This window comes from Brassica napus, chromosome C5, assembly GCF_020379485.1.
Source record: "Brassica napus cultivar Da-Ae chromosome C5, Da-Ae, whole genome shotgun sequence".
Taxonomy (NCBI): Eukaryota; Viridiplantae; Streptophyta; class Magnoliopsida; order Brassicales; family Brassicaceae; genus Brassica; species Brassica napus.
Window position 1 is genome coordinate 34,387,604 of NC_063448.1, and position 15,342 is coordinate 34,402,945.

At 41.3% G+C, this 15,342-nt stretch overlaps 1 non-coding gene across 1 annotated transcript; it reads right to left on the reverse strand.

Annotated features, from left to right (window-relative positions):
• Positions 1-315: 315 nt before the first annotated feature.
• Positions 316-423, reverse strand: LOC125588160. The gene has a single exon (XR_007324554.1). It is a non-coding gene; the product is annotated as a small nucleolar RNA R71 (small nucleolar RNA).
• Between the last annotated feature and the right edge of the window lie 14,919 nt (positions 424-15,342).

Sequence of the window (15,342 nt, forward strand, 5' to 3'; positions counted from 1 at the left end):
AGCTATTCAACTTCCAGAGATTCAGAAGCAGAATTTCGAGCTGAAGCCTCATTACTACATACTCGTGTTGCAGATACCCTACTCTGGGTTATGGCACGAGCATCCTATGGACCATCTAGAGAGGTTCGAGGATCTTATCGCTGCTATTCGTATGGATGGAGTCCCCGAGGACTACCTATTGTGCAAGCTCTTCAAGTATTCTATGACTGGAGAAGCGATGCACTGGCTTAAGCAGCTACCCACAAGATCTCTAACATCCTGGGCCGACATCAAGAATGCTTTCTTGCGAAACTTCTTCGATGAGGCACGCGCTGAAGACTTGAGGAGCAAAATTGCTACATTCGCACAGGAGACTAGAGAGTCTTTCAAAGATGCGTGGATCAGATTCAAGTTCTTCCAGTGAGACTGTCCACACCACAGATTCAACGAAGTGCAACTGCTGAGCACTTTCTTCAGAGGTATCGCCTTGAGGTATCAGATGGCTCTTGATACAGCTAGCGAGGGAAACTTCAACACCAGGAATCCGGTGGAAGCTTTGAGACTGATAGAAAATCTAGCAAATAGCAGCAGCACCAAGAACACTGACTTTGAGAGGAAGAAATCTGTTGCATCCCTAGAGAAAGAGTAGATGGATGAAGTTAGAGCAAAGTTAGATGTGGTTCATGAGCTTCTTAGGAAGCAAGTCTGCTCAGCTGAAGGAGAAGTAGCTGTAGTCATGGAAGGAGAAGAAGATGTGAACTACATTGGAGGTACTGAATTTCAGAGGTCTGGAAACCAGGGTGGAAACAGAAACTTCTATGGCAATGGTCAGAGGAGTAACCAGAGTTCACAGTTCCAGAAACCTTTCAGCAACAACAGCAGAGGCTATGGAAACTCATTTTACTTGAATCCACCACCACAGACTCAGAAAAGCAAGATTGAAGCAATGCTTGACAGAGTTTTGGAAGGACAGCAACAACTCACTGTTGGCTTCAATGGGAAGATAGATTCCGCCTACAACAGTCTTAGCACAAGAATTGAGACCTTAGGGACTCAGGTGAGGAAGCTTGAAATGCAAGTGGTTCAGACTGGAGACACTGTAAAAAGGCAAGAAGCCTTGGCTAGAGAAGCAGGAGTTGAGAAAGCAAAACACCACGTAAATACCATCATAAATGATGATTTCTGGCAAGTGGTGAAGCATGAGAAGCTTGGAGAAGGAGACTTCGAAGTTGAAAGCTCCATGAGTTTCGGCGGATCACTTTGGTGTCGACCGATGTCAATGGATGCACATCGCTCGACAAACCATGACGAAGATCGATCGACGGATTACTCTAACCATCGATCGACGTCATCTGCTAAATCGACTGCGGAGTGTAGTGCACTTCTGATCATGACTCATGAGGAATTCGCAGAAAAACATCCTCACCCACCCTCCCCTTTCTACTTCAAAATCGATCGACGGCATGAGCCAGCAGTCGACTGACATAGAGAGACTGATATCGATCGACGGGCACCTCTCACCTACCAAGTGTGATTCCCATCTATTGATACTGACCGAATCAACGCACTCAGACCACCACCTAAACCTTTAGCAAACCCACCAGAACCTACAACCAACCCTTCATACACTAAACCAGAGCCTATGAAAGTTGATGAGGCAACTGAAGGAAGAAGGTTAAGGAAAGAAAGGAGAAGATTCTTAAGAACCTTAAGAGGGAAGCTAATGAGAAGGAGATGGATGGTTTCACTAAGAGAGTCCTCAGAATCCCAGTGGAGAAACCTTTTGATGAGGTTTATTACACACACCGGTTGTGGATGTTCTTCAGAGGGACTAAGGAGACTGAGTAGGACATTAAGAGAATATTTCATCATGTCAGGGAAATGATGAAACTAAGGATCACATTGAAGAAGAAGAGTGATCCTGGGAAGTTCGCAATACCATGTGTGGTGAAGGGTATTGAATTTCCCCATGCACTTTGTGACACAGGAGCATCAGTCAGCATACAACCTAAGGTTATGGCAGACCAGCTGGGTCTGAAAATAGAGCCTTCATCAGAATCTTTCACCTTCGTGGACCTTTAAAAAAGAAGCTCAGGAGGCATCATAAGAGACCTTGAGGTACAGATTGGTAATGCCCTTGTCCCAGTCGATTTTCATGTCCTGGACATCAAGCTTATCTGGAACTCTTCAGTTCTGCTTGGAAGAGCATTCCTGGCTACAGTAGGAGCTGTATGTGACATGAACACCAGTAAATTGTGTATGACACTGATAAATCCAAACGTCCACTATTACCTAGTTTGAGATGTGAGACAATAGGTCAACCTCGTGGAGCTTGGAAATGATATCGGCTACATTGCAGCATGCCATTGTGGAGCAGAGTACGAAACAGAGTACTTGGAATCGATAGACACTCACACTGCATCATCGATCGATTCCAATGAGTCACCGACGACCGATGAACACTATCCCACGTCGCTCTACGAGAAGCATCCGGTAGACCACTTCACATTACCAGATCAGTTTTATCCAGACTTTGCCTTTCAACAACCCAACAAAAAAGGACGTGATGACTATTCCAAAAGCAGTTGGGCAGACACTGGATTCCATGAAAGTTTTGCAGTAGAGACTGTAATTCATTCATCCAATGAGGATCCTACTGAGGAGTATGATGAGGATTACTGGAAGGAAAGAGCTATAGAGATTGCTATGCAGGATGAAAGATATTCAAGACATTCGTTCAACAACACGTCTCCACCAATGATCGACAGAGTCTACTCAGCATCGGTCGATACCCACCCTCATCCAGCAAAATGATCTTATGCATCGATCGATACCACACCAGGTACATCGATCGATATTAAAGCCGCCGCCTTTGAAAAGGAAAAAGGGAATATTCCAATTCCAAGTAGGTTTACCAATACCTATATAAGGAGTTTTGCACCCCAGATTACTTCTCACGACACCATAGCAGAAAAGATGAATGCTCCCACAAACAAATCAGAAGGAACATCAAGGAAGAGCATTCGATCCAAAAACCCTAATTCAGCAGACAAACGTCTACCATCGATCGATACTCCAGTATCAACATCGATCGATTCTCATTCTAAACCTAAACTTTCTTTATTTACTAAGAAGAATATGAGTATTGGTTACGGTTTTCTAACTCCTGATGAATTTGGTATTTTTAGGGACCCAGATGACCATACAAGAGCTATGGATGGGAGAATTCTACAAGTATCCAGAGAGGACATAGCAGATATTCTTCAGTTGGCCAATGGACCAGACAACTTGTTTATGCAGCAACGCAGCATTCCAGACAACATCCCACTTGTTCCAGACGAACATCCAAGGGCCGACACAACAGAAATTGGTTCACACCAATCGTGCCAACCAGTAGGCCAAACATCGATCGACAAGGATGCTCTTACATCGTTCGACAGGGCACCTTCACCAACGATCGACAGACGTTACGAATGTGGACGTCGCGCTTATGACATCTATGGAGCCAAAAAGTTCAGATGGGAACAGAAGGACAAATATGGTGTCTACAGAGATGAGTCTGGATATGCAAGGAGTGTAGCTAGTGAGATGATCCGTGTTACCAAGGACAACATCAGAAAAATTCTGGAGAGAACATCCCTATTTGAGGAGAGTCACATATGTCTTCCAGAACATGCCACTTCTTTAACACCTACAAAACTGGCACCAGAGATCTACACCAAGGATGAGATTAATGAGATGGTGACTGGTATTTGTGGAGCTCAGGACAAACTAGGAGATGAACTCAAGACATTGGTAGATGACACTTATCAACCTTTGGACATAGGTTACAATGAGCTTTTCAGAAGTATGGCACATATGAGGACAAAGATTGAGAGTATGCAGCACATTCTTGAGAAAGAAGCTACGACATCACCATCAATCGACGCCAACAAAGCAACATCGATCGACGTCAAGCCACAGACATCCCAGATTCCTGCAGGACCGGAAAGTTTGGCCGAAAAGAAGGATGAATGGGAGATCGCATACATCAACACAAAGATTAACGACGTATACAACCCTCTCAACAACAACGTGGACTGGTTAAGCACGAGAATTGATCTGCTACAGCAAGATTTGGACACCATTCGCAAGAAGGACCAACAACTAGCAACATCGATCGATATCTGCACCATCACATCGATCGGCAGCAAGTTCGCAGCCATGGAAGTTAGGTTACAAACATACGAGGATATGCACGACCGTTTCACCTCACCTATCATGCGATACTTGGACACCTTGTCTACACAGATGATGAATGTCCAAAGGGACATTGGCACGCTTAATGATCAACATGATTTTCAGGAAGAATGTTCAACATCGATCGATAGGTTCCGCAGGGCATCACTCGATGTTAATAAACCTACAGAACATCCCTTACACAGCAGCAGAAGTTGATCAGATCACATCAAAGCTTTACACAGCTATAGACACCATGGAGGACCGGTTTGAGAAGCGGTGTGATGACATATACTTTCCATTCGACGTCAGACTCAGTGGACTGGATAGCCATGCAGAGTGGTTACAGAAGGAACTCAAAGCCATTCAGAGGCAATTCGCATCTTAACACCAGATATCAGCATCGATCGACAGTAAGGCACCAGCATCGACCGATAAACCCTTGGTTGCATCGATCAATACCACGTCTACACCAGACGCCGAGCAGCTGCTACAAAACAAAATGGAGTCAATGCATGAGGAACTGAACGAGCTATCAGCATACGCTTACGACAAGATAGGATGGCATCAGTTCAGCATTGAAAACACCCAAGAAAGGCTACATAACATCTCAAATGCAATACATAAGATGGATGAGAGATGGACCAGAAATGATGAGGCCACAAGAAGTTTCATTGCAGCTTGGTTCAGAATGTGCAGAGATGAGGTGGATGCTTGTTTCCCAACAAGTAGCTGTCTTTCCACCAACTAGCCACACACCTCCACAGTCAAGCTAAATGACTATAACAAAGCGCTGATCACCATATCGACTATGGACGAGATGTCGACATCGATCGACCTACAATCACATACGACGATCGATGCAACCCACTATTAGATTTATTGCAAGACCCAAGTAGGATGATCACCATATCGACTGTGGAAGAGACGTCGACATCGATCGACCTACAATCACATACGACGATCGATGCATACCGATGCACATCGATCGATTCCCACTCCGGTCAGGTTTATCTTCCTAACTTGTTACATTGAGTACTCATGATTTAGTTTCCACCATAACTCCGACTGTGTTACACTGGGACAGTGCAATTTAAGTCTGGAGGAAGGTTTACTGATATAATTTATTCTGATTCTTATAAAAAGATTTTTAATAAATTATGCTTAGCTATGTGAAAGGGACTATGATCTTATTATTGATTTATACTTGAATGTCTAACCACTCTTTAGCACCATTCTAGATTTACTGATTGCAGATAGTATTAAAGATGCTAAAGTGGATCAACCTGTCAACTATACACACTTGCCTTGATTGTTTGAAGGAACCAAAGCTGACCTCCAATACTAAACCTGACATAATCGCTTATCTTGGGGCTTGGTATACATGGGATCGAATTCTTCAGACAAGACTGGAAGGTAACGTCTTGTGTAGATTCATTTATCACATTTCCTCTCTCTATTTCGACCCTAGAGTAGTTAGTTAGTTTTTTATCTTAAAAAAAAAAAATCTGAAATTTATTACTTAATTAGGACTTATGATTTAGTTAGGAGGAATCTGAACAGGACTTGGTGGCTAAAACCATTAAGGCTTGATTCACAAAGATTCCAATAAAAGAATTCGAACGGGACTTGGAGGCGGCAATCTTCAAGGTTCGCTTCACAAAGAATTCTTGGATATAGGTCAAAAAGAAGTGAACAGGGCTTGGTGGCAACCACCATTAAGTCTTGATTCATGGAAGCCTTTCCAATCTTGGTCACTGATCTTGCAATATAAGCAGACTTTGACTGAAGAGAGAAATTAGAGAGAGAAAATTTAGTAACTAACTTTTACTTGCAGTTCCAGATACTTGTATGAAAATCCTTGCATCATGTGATCGATACTCCCAAGGTAAAGCATTCACTTTTATATTTATGCTAAGAAATGAGGTTAGTAGAGGGGAATGTCAGACAGGATTTGTTGAGTTGTAGACTAGTTGAATTTGGTTGCTAAGCTAGGATAATGCATAATGTGCTTTTGTGATTAGGACTTTCTAGATGTGGTTTGCGAAATTGTAGAGGTGATGATTTATGTGTTTTAAATTTATAAGTCCCTGCTGTTTTCAAACTTCTTTCAGAGAGACTGCATGTTTGTTTTGCTTGAGGACAAGCAAAATGGTAAGTCTGGGGGAGTGTATATACCATGGATTTGACCCATTTTCATCCATGGTATATAAGTATTTTACTATCTATATATTATATATTCTATCCTATTAGGTATGTTTTCAGGTTCAGGAGTATCTTGGAGTAAACTGATGATTATGGAGCATTTAGAAGCTTAAAAGAGATTTCATCCGAGCTGACTATTAGAGGTCGATACGAAGAAGAAGCAATCGTTCGACGCACATCCAGTGTCGTCGATCGATACAGAAGAGAAGCCTCGACGATTGAACATTATGATCGATCGATGTACATCATGTACCATCGATCGATGTCGAGACGCGAGATGCGCGACTTGGTTCCAGCCGACTTTAAACCCAAGGCTTCACCAAATTACAAGATTACCCCTGATGAGTTTTTAACCTAATAGTTATATACTTACCTAAGTGTTAGGAGGCAAGAGAGCTTTTGGCCATCATTGTATTCTTATTTTCAGCAGAGAGTTTTAGGAGAAAAAATCATAGAGAGATTTGTGATTGGAACTCCATTGATTCATCCATTCTATTCTATGCAGCTTTTATCTATATTTTGTTTCATGAAATGCTTAGCTATGTCTGAGTAGTTCACTTGTTCGATTCAAGGTTCAAATCGGTTAGAGGGATTAGCCCCAACTATAAATTTGCTAAGTTGTGATATTCATTGATTGATTGTTCATTAATGCTTGTTTTAGCCTTGCTAACTAGAACATGAACCTAGGAATTAGCATGAGTCAAGCATCCTTGACCATTATGTCCTGAATCTAATCTGTCATGCTAGGACTGCTAGAGAGATGCTAACCGCTGATCTAGGAGACTAGTGAGCATTATCAACATGCACCTAGGGCTTAGCTAGAAGCATCGATCGATATTGTCTTCTGGCAATCGATCGATATTGCGAAAGGTGTATCGATCGATATCCCTATAGGATCATCGATCGACACTTTCTTGTGATCAAAAGACGACAGTTGAGATCCAAGATCTAGTTAGTTAACCAGTGAAACATTGCCATCGCTGATCATTGTGATTAAGGAGTTGAGCTCTAATATATCATGCATGCAACTGTTAGGCATCTATAGGATTATAATCTCCAACACCTGAATAGAAACCATACATCTAATATCTTCCAATAAGTTACACCCCCAATCATCTTGTTAGTCGAGCAATAGACTTGCTCAATTAGGATTGCTATTTACTTTAAAACCATAAAACAACAAACACTTAGAATTAATAATTCGACTAGATTTAATAGGTTCTCTAACTCCTTGTGGATTCGATCCCTAAGTACTGTAACTAAACCTCTTATCTGAGAGAGTAATTCACTCCTTAGGGTAATTTGAGTGGTATCACAGCTCAATCACATCCATTCCCGTGAAGTTTGGAGGTTTATACTGCAAAAATTTGTGAATGTGCCTCTCTGCTTCACATTTAATTTGCTCAGGTGATCTCACTATCTCCCCATCCACACACTCTATCTCTTTAATTGAGTTTATAATTTCTCTTGCTGTTGCTCCTCGGTGAAAAGCTTTGTTATTCTTATCTCCCACATCCAGCCAGTGCATCTTAGATTTTTGTTTTAAAACCTTCTCCTCAAGTCATGAAACAAAGTCCCATCTCTTATATGGTTCACTTTCAGTTTCCATGTTCTGTTGTGTTGGGTTTCTCATCGTTTCATCTTGTTTGATACAGAGGTCTTCATAAGAAGCCTTGGACTTTACTGAAATATTCCCCATCATTTTCTTTCCTAGCTCCCAGATAACTGGCTTTAAACTCTTTAGCTTCTTTGAGTAACGAAACAGAGAAGATGTTGACAAAAAGATTGGCTCAGTATTATCCCAGTACTGACCCACAGATGGTAGGAACTCCTCCAACTCTGTAATGGCGTTGACAAACTTGAATGGCCTTTCAGGCCGCGTAATCTCAGACTTAAGTTGGATACGGCATCGGATATGATCCGAGCATCCACCACTTTCAAAGACCGCCTACGATTGAGGATAAGCAGCTAGCCAGTGATCATTAAACATAACTCGATCGATTTTCTTCGAAATAATGCCATCAGATCGTTTATTATTCCATGTATAATGTGGTCCATGAGATCCTAAGACCATCAGCGAGCCAGTGATCATTAAACATAACTCGATCGATTTTCTTCGAAATAATACCATCAGAGTGTTTATTATTCCATGTATAATGTGGTCCATGAGATCCTAAGACCATCAGCGAGCAGTACTGAACAACTTCCCCAAAATCTCGCATTCCTTGCATCACCATTGGTGTGACCCCATGTAGCGAGTGATCCTCTATGTCTAGAGTGTCGTTAAAATCTCCCGCAATCAACCAAGGCTTATTGCGAATGATCGGTGAATCCTGATGGAGCTTTCGATCCTTCCATAACTCCTTCCTCTCTTCCATAGTATTGAAAGCATAGATGATTGAGTAAAAGAACTCCTCTACACCCTCCATACAAATTGAAACTGTGAGTTATTGTCCACTCTTGAAAAATGGTGTTACTCTAACGTCTGGCCTCCAAATCAACCAGATTCTCCCAAGTGTGTTAAACTCATAATTTGAGATCATACTCCAACCTCTGAAAACTGTGGAAAGTATTCTCTCACTCCTTTCCTCCTTGACTCTTGTTTCCAACAACCCTCCAAACATTAAATTATTTTCCCTTACCCACTTCTGTACAACCGGGTGCTTCTTATTTTTGTTGAAACCACGGATATTCCAAAAGAAACCTGACATAATTAATTTTTTTTCCAGTACACTTTTTCCCCACAGCACTTGCTAAGTTGCTAGTACTTTAAGTCGTAGTTTCTGCACCATTCTTGGCATGGACTTTGGTGTTTCTAGTAGATATCCTCTGACTGTTAACTTCATCTACTATCACTTGTTTCTGTTGTGCAGTACGCTTACTTTTATCCGATGCTTCATCTGATACTGCCAGCGTTTGATCATCCACAATCTCACCTTCCTCATTCTCCACCTCTACCTCAAGCTGGTCCTTCTCACTCTTCTCCTCCACTTCCTGCGATACATTCTCACTCTCGTCCTGTTCTTCCCCCAAGATGGCAAACCGAGAGGGAGAACTAATGATTTGGGAATCACCATTTGTTTTTTCCTTCGATCTCGCCTGTTTTGTTGGTGAGACATCAGACCACTCTTTCTCCACTTCAACACTTTCCTCACTTTGCTGATAGATACCATCATTTAGTGGTTGATCTTGATCCTCCCCACTCACCTCTGTTTCCTTCCTCACATCACTCCCAGTGCTTCTTTCCCCATTTGCTTCTGGTATCACAGCCAAATCGGCTGTTCCATTAATTGGTATTATAGAATTCAGAGCCTCTTGTTGGTTTGACGATGATTCCGAATCTACATCAACCGCCTCAAGAGGACCCTTCTCCACTTCTTTTTCTCCTTCTTTCTCCCCCTGCTTCCTCTGAAGTATATGAATGTTATTTACCTTTCCTCCACAGGTTGTACCTGTATGGCCCCAATGAGAGCATAGAGTGCATCTTGATTGCAACCAGGGATACTCAAACTGGACATCAGCCGTTACACCCAGTTTTGTTTTAAAATGGCGAGTTGTTGGTAGTTCTTTTGTCATGTCTGCTTTAACAAAGATCTTTGCCTCCTCGAAACTCTTACAAAGAATTGTATCTGATGTAGCCTCTTAGGTTTCCCCACAGCACTAGCGATGAACCCCAGTCCTTTGCAGGAAAACATTCTCCTAGGTACGTTCTTAAGAGTAACCCACATAGGTATCATTGTGATCTCGGCTTCCTCCTCCTCTTCCTCCTCAGGAGACCACTTGGATACTATCATCGGAATATTGGCAATATTACACATTCCTCGACGCAGAGTACGTGCTCGCGTATTTGCATCTTTGATCCTGAATTTGAATGTCGTCTTATCCACTTCAAACACCTCGATCCGTATAGCCTGGTTTCCCAAAGGCCAAATTTTATTCACAATAGCATGAATTTTCGCAACATGTGGAGCAGTGTCCATGAAATTTTCCTCAACGAGATCATCCCATAAAGGCACCGTGTTCTGGATTACACCATCCGGAACTTCCAAAAATTATTTTCCCTCCTCCTCCCCGTAAGTCAACACATGTTCAGCCAAAGTGGAGCTCGATTGAGCCACCGCTACCCAAGGGCCCTTCTTCCCTTCTCCCGTTCACCGTGCCCACCAGAGGCGGAAAATCGGTTAAGTCCGACCGTCAGTTGCATGAGAAAAAATCCAAAAACCCTAGTCTCACTTTTGGTCGCCAAAAATCGCCTTTGCCACGTCAGCCAAGCTTCTGTTCCTCCTCCCCCCCCCCCCCCCCCCCCCTCCCCCCCCCCCCCCCCCCCCCCCCCCCCCCCCCCCTTTTCTTATTGTTTTTCTTCTTCTTTATTCAAATCCCTTAAGCATCTTGTTGCATAGATGAATAAGAAAGAAGAATCTGTATTTTGCACTTCCCGTGAATCCAACACTGTCTCCTCTTATATCTCTGATTCTGTCATAGTCAACAATTTAACCACTAATTCTTTTTCCTACGGACTCACTGAGTCACCACCGAGTTAAAACCTTGAGTCAAAGCTCCTTGTTCACTAATTCATTTGTGGCGCCCAAAGGTTGAATCTATCACCTTTTAGGCGAGCCAAATGATGTCTTATTTTCTCACTTCTTTAGTTACATTATGTTCCATTGAGACAACCATCGGCTCTATCTCGATGGCGAGTGTTCAAACCCTAAATCATGGCTCCAGTTCGGTTGAAACGGTGGCTGCAGATACGAACACAAATTTACAGTGAAATCCACGATGCATCTAACCAAGACGCACTCAGCAAACCACGACGCACTCATCTAAACGGTGGCTGCTACGAAAAAAAATTTATAGTGAAATAGTTTTTGGTGGTGGTGACAAAATTTGAATGAAGAGATAAGGAGAAGAAGGGAACATATGTGTGAGCAATACTAAAAAGAAATTTTTAGTTCGTTCATTTAGTGTCTTTTTAATAAGGAGAACAACACGAAAAGATAGAGTTCTGTCAATAAAAAATAGGTAAGTATAAAGTGCCTCAAACATTGAAAATGGGTCTCATGGAAAACGAAAAGTATAAAAGGAGTTTTTCTTCTTTCACCCAGTGGGTTCACCACTAAAATGATAACTAATAAAAATTTGTCAAAATTTATATTCCGTCTATGCAAAAAAAATTAAAAATAGTATTAATTGCTGAAAACCAAAAAAAAAATTGATGTTGTTAACGCCGTCAACAAAACTTTAAACCTATATTATATAAATTAAATTATATTTTAATTGTGAAATGAATCAACTAAGTATGTATCCAAGTTTGTTTAGCAGCAGCAAGTGGGAACTTTCTCTCTTTAGGAGCAGTTCCACGAGTATAGATCATATTTTCTGATTTTTTTTTTTCATTAATCCAATTTAACTTAGTAAATTTTTATTGGCAATTATTTTAGTGGTGAATGCACAGGTTAGGAAACAATTTATTTTAGACAAATATGAAAAAATGATATATGTCTTTGGATGTATACAATATGTTGTTATGGTTGAAATCTCTAACCAAAAGAACCAAAAGAATATTATTGCTTTTTTAAGTGTACGTCAAAATAAAATAACTATAGTTGTATAAACCAGAAGAATTAAAATTAATTGTAATATATTTATTAAGTGCGTAAATGAATACCGCCGGGAGCTTTGAGGACAGGTGGTCTGCGTACCACGTCAATCTCCCAGGCATCTCGGGTTCGACCTGTGCCTCCTGCGATGAGGCTGATGGGCCAACTGGGCCGGCCCGTTGTGGCCCAGTAAAAAGAAAAAAAAAAAAAAAAAAAGAATAGCAATGTTTCGGACTTTCTGCGCGCGCCCACCAGAATTGGAATTTTCTAGTCAATTCAACAGACCTGTTAAACCCCATCTCAGCCGTCACACGATCTTCTCCACTCATCTCAACCGTCGATTCTCCTTTACCCCGACCCACGCGACCTGTCAACAAAAATCTACAAAAGGCCCATCTTCAAAATTTCCCGGAAAATCCCTAGAAACCTCCAACGAACCATCGTTGAACCTCAGACCAAATCATTTTCTCCAATTTAATTTATATAAACACTTAATATTTCATCTACCAACCCAAGTAGATGAAAAAATGGCGAGCTTGAGCACGAGTTTGCTCGGGATAAGACGAATGTCCAAGCCACAAGAGAAGACGAAAAACACAATGTTGTGTAAGAAGCACCCAAAGCACAGGCAATCACCTGGTGTATGCTCTCTCTGTCTCAACGAGAGGCTCTCTATGTTCATCAAAGCAACTTCATCTTCTACTAATTCTTATTTACGTTTACGAAAAGCCCGTCACATCATATACTCTTCCTCAACTACTTCTCTCTCCTCCTCATCATCTGTCTCTTCTTGCCCTTCTCCTCTTGTGGATCGCCGATGCTACTTGTTAATGGCCGGAGGCAGCGGCCGAGAAAAAGGGAGTTTATGTATGACGAAAAGCCGATCAGTAGCATATAAAGTGGATGATGAGAAAAGAAAGAAGGAGACGAGAGGTGGTTTCTTTTTTCGGTTTGGTGGATTCAAGAAGAGAGAACAAGAGAGTATTGTAGATAATTAGATCTGATGGTTATTGATTTTTTATTTTTAAAAAAGAATTTATCATGTGTTCCTGATTGTTTCATTCATTATAATTAATGGTAACGTAATGAAGACTAGAGCTTAGTTTTGCGTCTTGGGCGACATCCGATAAAATTTAGCGTTTTGAGATTTTTGTATTAAGGCCTGACAGGTTTTTCCGTTACTACCCGCAAATGCAGTTTTTGCGGTTGGTAGCGGTTGACAACGTTTCGAAATAATCATACGAACACTACAAGAAAACGTGCACATAACAACGAACATTTACGACGAAAATATTTCGTCGTAAATTTACATGGTCTTTACAACGAAATTACGAGGAATCTAACTTTCGTCGTAAACGCCATGTAAATTTACGACGAACTGATTTCATCGTAAACTCCATGTAAGTTTACGACGAATGTACGTGGAATGAGAAATACGTCGTAATCATTACATCGACATTACAACGAAGCATGTTACCGTTATATTTAGGTGAAAACGTGTATTCAATGTGCTTTAACTTACCTAATTTCGTCGTAAAGTCGTTGTAAATAATATGTTAAAACCATGTAAAATCCATGTAAAATATTCCTTGTAAAATCGTTGTTATATTTCAACTACCCAACTCAAAAATTTCTCTATATATATGTCATTTCCCACAACTCTCTTCCTCACAACACACAAACGGGAGAAAAAAAATCCAAAAAAAAAATCAGAAAAAAAAAGATTTCAAAAAAAATCTAAGAAAAAAAATGGCCGGTGGCGGTAGTATTTACGAGTTACGGAGTTGGATGTATTTGCACAAAGATTCCGACGGGAGGGTGACGAACGCATTTCTGAGCGGGCTAGAGACATTCATGCACCAGGCGGGCTGTACACCGATCACACAGGAAAGCGGTAAGATGTTCTGCCCCTGTCGGAAATGCAAGAATTCAAAATTTGCACGTAGTGAAACTGTATGGAAGCATTTAGTAAACAGAGGATTTACACCACAGTACTACATTTGGTATCAACATGGAGAGGGTTATGGGGGAAATGAAGCTAGTAGTAGTAATAATAATTTTGAGGATGGTCATCATAGTGAAGAACCGAATCATTTGCATAATGAATATAATTATCATCAAGATCATGAGCAGATGGTAGATCATGATAGGGTTCAAGATATGATTAGTGATGCATTTTTAGAAACAACTACAACAATAGCTGATGGAACTGGAAATGTAGAAGAACCTAATTTGGATGCAAAAAGGTTTTATGAAATGCTAGATGCTGCAAATCAACCAATCTACACTGGTTGTAGAGAAGGTCTCTCTAAATTGTCTCTAGCAGCTAGGATGATGAATATTAAAACGGATCATAATTTACCTGAGAATTGCATGGATGCATGGGCGGAGTTGTTTAAAGAGTATTTGCCAGAAGACAACGTGTCTGCTGAATCTTATTATGAGATTCAGAAATTGGTTTATAGTCTTGGGTTGCCTTCGGAGATGATTGATGTTTGCATCGACAACTGCATGATCTACTGGAAAGAAGATGACAAGTTAGAAGAGTGTCGATTCTGCAAAAAACCACGATTCAAACCGCAAGGCCGTGGGAGGAATAGGGTACCGTACCAAAGGATGTGGTACCTACCAATTACAGACAGATTGAAAAGATTATATCAATCTGAGAGGACTGCTGCATCGATGAGGTGGCATGCGGAACATGTCCAGAGAGATGGTGAGGTTGCACATCCATCAGACGCAAGAGCGTGGAAACATTTCAACAAGGTACACGCAGATTTTGCTACAAATATTCGGAATGTCTATCTTGGGTTATGCACCGATGGATTTAGTCCATTTGGAATGTCTGGTAGACAATATTCTTTGTGGCCAGTCATTCTTACGCCGTACAATTTACCGCCGGATATGTGCATGGAACAAGAATTTCTATTTTTGACCATATTAATCCCTGGGCCGAAGCATCCAAAACGGTCTCTTGATGTTTTTCTTCAACCGTTGATAGAAGAGCTAAAGCAATTGTGGTCAGAAGGGGTGAGGACGTACGATTGTTCCTTGAAAAACAATTTTACGATGCGAGCAGTTCTGCTGTGGACGATAAGTGATTTCCCTGCTTATGGGATGTTGTCTGGCTGGACAACACATGGAAGATTATCTTGTCCATATTGTCTTGGATCGACAGATGCTTTTCAACTGAAGAATGGTAGGAAGAGTTGTTGGTTTGACTGTCATCGTCGCTTTCTTCCACTTGCCCATCCGTACAGAAGAAATAAGACATTGTTTCGGCACAAAAAAATTGTCAGAGACGGTCCTCCTCCATATCTCACCGGCCAGCAGATCGAAG